The sequence below is a fragment of the Coturnix japonica genome, chromosome 8 (genome assembly GCF_001577835.2).
Source record: "Coturnix japonica isolate 7356 chromosome 8, Coturnix japonica 2.1, whole genome shotgun sequence".
Classification (NCBI taxonomy): domain Eukaryota; kingdom Metazoa; phylum Chordata; class Aves; order Galliformes; family Phasianidae; genus Coturnix; species Coturnix japonica.
In genome coordinates, this window is record NC_029523.1 from 23886870 (window position 1) to 23892013 (window position 5144).

The following is a 5144-nucleotide window of genomic DNA, read 5'->3' on the forward strand; positions in this document are numbered from 1 at the left end:
AACTAATTTTCCATCTGAAGCTCACAGATGGACAAACCAGGCAGCTCGGCTGGGGATATAGTTTCCAGCCCTCCTGATTCTCCATGATCCTCCTCTGTGAAGGGTTTGCTCCAATTCACTGACCTTATCCATCTCCTGGCAGGTAGCTGTCGATGATAGTTCCCGCTCTCTGAGGGTTCAGTCTCCTTATGTTTGCTGATCTTCTCGTTCACAAACCTTTCATGAGCCTCCAGTTTTTAATTATGGTTTGGTGGGATCCAGGGAAGTATTTAATTATGGAGGGGAAAGCATTGTACAGCTTTGGCAGAAAAACAAAAGAGGAAGATTGAGTGAAGGACTGAAAACCCAATTGGTTTTCAAAACTTGAAAAGCCTGCAAAGCCACAACCCTACATTGCTGTAGCAGATGGAATTAACTCATCTCCAGAAGAGCATGAGAAAGGATTGCTGTCCTTTTCCATTGTCAGAGAGATTACTGCATTCTTTGTAACAGCAGGTAGCTTTGGTGCTCAGTGGGACAGAAGCAATGATGAAAGAAAGTAACGTGAGCATTGCACAGCTTGAGAACGTGGCAGAAAGAAGTACGAGCAGATGTACTTGATGCAATGGAAAAGAGGAATGGCAATGAGTGCTCTTGGAAACCTTAGCATTGCTCCTTCCCATAACCTCTCCTAGAGACCTGCCCAAACCCTCTGCTCTATCTACAAAGAACATAAAAAACCAGCCTGGAAAGCTCAGCTTTGTGATCACCAGGGGCTGCATCAGCACCAGGACATCTCCAGGGAAGAAGAGAGGCCACACTTGACAGCCCTTGAGTGTCCTTCCTGACCTGGGATATCCTCTGAAAGTGCTCGAGGTTTTGTCACTGACTGCAAAGAAGAAAGGATGGCCTTGCCAGAAGTGACGCTGTCTGTCTGCGGGACAGAAGGGCCTTACCTGGCTTCATTATTCCATGGAGGGTAAACAGTCCTCATCCATCAGCGCAGCAATTTGAAGCCTCCATCATGGTATTCAAACCGGTTGCCAAGGTGATGGAGCAGATGATGTTTGAAACAGCATTGTTGATTTTAAGGTGAGGGTTGAAAGGATTTCCTGGAGAAGGAAAGGCAAACAATTGATTTTCTACCCACATCCACAGAAAAGGAGAAGAAAGCACCTTCATCAGTGGGAAAATATTCTTTTCTCCTCTCCACATAAAAGGAAAATAGTCAATAAGATCCTGGGTGGGCACCTGCTTAGAGATGGTTGTTTGGAAAGAAAGATTTGAAATGGCTGCAGAAGAGCCAACACTGTAGGAATTAATGAAGAATATTGCTGTTAACAGGCAATTTTCTAGAGATCTCAAAAGAAGCAACAGACAAAGGTGGGCTATAGATTGCTGCTTTGAGTGTTACACAGCTGCATCTATCAGTTAATCTGAAAGCAAAACACCTGTAGAAGGAATCTGGGATGCTGGCAGGTTGCTAACATTGCTTGTGAGATGAGGAGAAAGAGGATGCTGGTGTGTTGGCAACTGGCTGAAGGTGAGCCAGTAGTGTGCCCAGTGGCCAAGAAAGCAGATGGCATCCTGGCTTCTATCAGAAATACTGTAGTCAGCAGGAGCAGGGCAATGATCACCCCTTTGTGCTCAGTACTAGACAGGCCACATCTTGGGTGCTGTAGCAATTGGACAGATCAATATAATGGGAAAGGCATTAAAGCAAAGGTGTGATGATAAAAGGACCAACACAAAAGAGAGGTGCTATAAAGGGCAGTAATTGATTGCTTACCTGTAACAGAAGATTCTAAATTCACAGGGGAACACTTCAACAAGCGGCAGTCAGCCCTTAAATGAGGTCTAGAGACATGGAACCAGGCTCCACCCCTTCCAATCACAAAGCTGAACTGCCTTCACCTGTGCTCCAGGGCTGACTGAGTCCTTTCCCCAGGTGCTCAATCAGTGGTTCAGGCCATGACTCAGTATCATACACATGCTGAAATGAGTTTTGGGCCCCTCTCTCCAACACACTGAGGCCCTGGAGCAAGTATAGAGAACTCTGATGGCCAGCTGCAGTGGGAACTAGGATGGTTCGATCTGCAGAAAAGAAGGCTCAGGGGATACCTTATTGCTCTTTATGTCTCCCTGAAAAGAGGATGGAGCAAGGTGGGGTTTGGCCTAACTTTCTACATAACCATGATAGAACAAGAGGTAATGGCTGTAAGATTTTCCAAGGGATGTTCAGAATGGATATTACAAACAATTTCTTTTCAGAAGGATTGAACAGATATTGGCATATGATTCCAGAGAGATCGTGGAGTCATCAGCCCTGGAGGTTCTCAAGAAAAGGGAAATGTGGCACTGAGAAAAATGGACATGCTGTGGATGGGTTGGGGTTGGATTTGGTGACCTTAGAGGTTGTTTCCAACCACAATGATTTGGTGGTTCTATGACTTTTCAGCAGGTATTAGCATGAAGGAAATGAAGACAGTCCAAGTTGGGTTCTGCCTCCAGCACAAGCACTAAGGGAAATGGTCCTCACCCTGCTCATCCCTGAACGCATCCGTGAGGAATCGACACTCCTCCTGGATCCGCTCCTCCAGGCTCCTCTTCCCCAGGCCAAAGTTGCGGAGGGTGGTCAAGGTGAACCTTCTCTGCTGCTTCCACAGGTGCCCACTAGAGGAGATCAGCCCTGCCAGAAGCATTCCACAGTGAGTGAAAGAAGATGCCCTCAGCAAGGGGAAGAAGTTGGAGGGTATCAGCCTTGATAAAGGGTGCTCAAGCACGTTGGTGAGTCTGCTTACCATGAATGTCAAGCCATGGCATTGTCGCCAGCCTCCATTCTGGTATATTTGAAAGCTCAACACATTGACAGCACGTGTCAGATATGCATTTCAATAGATAGCTCACCCAATTTGCTGAAGATATCTTTGTCGAGGGGAATTTCAGGGCGATCCATGAAGTTCTCTCCCTGGGTCACAAGGGCTTCCTTGATTAGTGGAAGTCCATTTATGATCACAAACGACTGGGTGCCTGCTTGCAAGCTGAAGATATCCCCAAGTTTTTCAGTAAGCTGTGCAAGGGGTAAATATATGAGTGATAAATGGGGATTAGTTTTCAATTATCATTTCTGCAGAAAGAGTGCATGCCCTGGTATCGTGCACCCACAGGGAAGGACAGACAGACTTGCAATGGACACAGGGCAAGCTGAGCCTGAGAGAGGTTACAGAGTGGTTGCACAAGTGCACGGATGTTGGCTTGATTGCATGCAGACATGTTCCTCTTTTCCTAAATCAGATTTCAGGAGTTGCTGTAAAGCCTTCTGGGCTGCATTTTCCAGATTTTGCAAGACTCAACTGAGAAGGATTTTCCAGCATTTGCTTAACTCCCTTCCCAAACGTTTTTCCCATTAGACCCACCTACAGATGCAGATGAACTCATGGTTCTGTACCATGCCCTTTGCCCAAAGGATGTGGCACTGTACTACAAGGCAAACCTTATCAAAGTTCCAGCTAATCAAGGGCCAACCTACTCCCCACTCCTGGAAAGCTGTGGGCCATTGCATTTAATGTGATTAGGTAGGATAGGTCCCCTCACCACGCTGAAAATCCCCTTACCTTCTGTGTTGCAACCAAGGGGTCTTTGGCAAACATAAATTGTATGTTTCCCAGGAAAGGGAAGGAAAAAGGACTGGGGGGGAAGTCCTTGGGCTTTCTCCTCTTCATGTAGTCAGAGACGAGCAGGAAGACAAGGAGGAAGACGAAGAGCATCTGCAGGGAGATGCTATCCCAGAGGAAGCGCAGCATGGTGCGGCTGCAGCTGTGGGCACAAACGCACAGGGGCTCAGGGCTGCCTTTGGGCTGCTCCTTCCTCAGCCTCAGCCACGCCTGTTCGCTAAATCCCTTCTCGATGCAACCCACGCATCTCTCATCCCATCAACAACAGCCCACCAGCAGCGCACCGGCAGCTCCCCGCTCCGCTCCCATCTCCCACCGCTGCCTTCCAACAGCCCGGCAGCTCCCGCAAGTCCCTCACCGTGACGGTCCCCGCCGATGATTAACGCTGCCGTGCGCGCTGTTTTGCTGCCGGCTGAGAACGGCCCCGTTCCCGTGACGCGGTGGGCGGTGCGGGCTGCTTCTGTTTTGGGGACGTCAGCTGCGGCCAATGGGTCTGATTGCAGTACGGGAGCGAAGCTGCTGCCGTCCCGTGATTAACTTGAAGAAGTTCAATCACTGCTTATCATGGCACCTGAATTGTTCCCCTGCACTCATATGGGATGCTCCGCTATTAAGATAAGCTCCCTCTGCTTCATTGAAAAATCAGTGTGGAAGAAAAGGAAGCCAGCGCCCATTTGTTGCCTCCCATGACACAGCGTGTGTAGATAAAGAAGCAATAGATTGTGAAATAAACAGGATGTGATCAGTATTTGTTTGCTCACGCAGTGCTAATAAAAGAGCTGTTCCCATGTCCCAAAGATCAGACCTGCACCGGAGAAAGCAGGATTAGAGGGAAGCCACTGTGGAGTCTGGGACAGCAATAGAAAAACACATATTCACATATGTAAATAAAGTCTGCAGATATTTGGTGTCTATTAACACACAGTAGGATTGAAGCAGCCGGTGAGAAGATCTGCCATTCAGTTTTTGCCACCTGTCTGGCACAGAAAGGGAAGGAATGGGGCAGAGCTTTGGGCTCATGTCTCAGTAACAATGTATTGATGAACCAGAATGAGAGATGTTACAAGGTATGTCTGTATTTTATTCTTTATTAATTATTTTTTTCCAGAAATTAAAGTTAAACATGTTACTGATGTTGTACTGCAAGGGCTGGTTCTGTGTTCTGACAGAACTGGGCCATGGCCCAAGAAAGGTAATCTCTAAAACGATGAAGATTTTCTTGCAGCTGTGACACGTGGCCATCCAGCCTGGAGTGAACAAAGTCCTGAGCTCCTCATTCATTGACAGCAATTGTTTTCAAAAAGACAAAACATGTAGAGGTTGTTACAGTGGCCCAAAGCAGCCGGTGAGGGCTCAGCTTGTGAAACCCTTCTAAAGCTGAGATCTTCTCCCTCTGAGAACAGTGGCTGCGCTCCCTACCGAGGCACAGCACAGATCTTGTAGGGCTGGGGGGCCAAGGTGATGCCCATTACGAATTTGAAGTCAAGGATG

The 5144-nt window shown here is 47.6% G+C and overlaps 1 pseudogene; it reads right to left on the reverse strand.

The window, feature by feature from the left end:
• Positions 1-976: 976 nt before the first annotated feature.
• On the reverse strand, positions 977-4127 carry LOC107317677 (annotated as a pseudogene).
• Positions 4128-5144: the final 1017 nt, after the last annotated feature.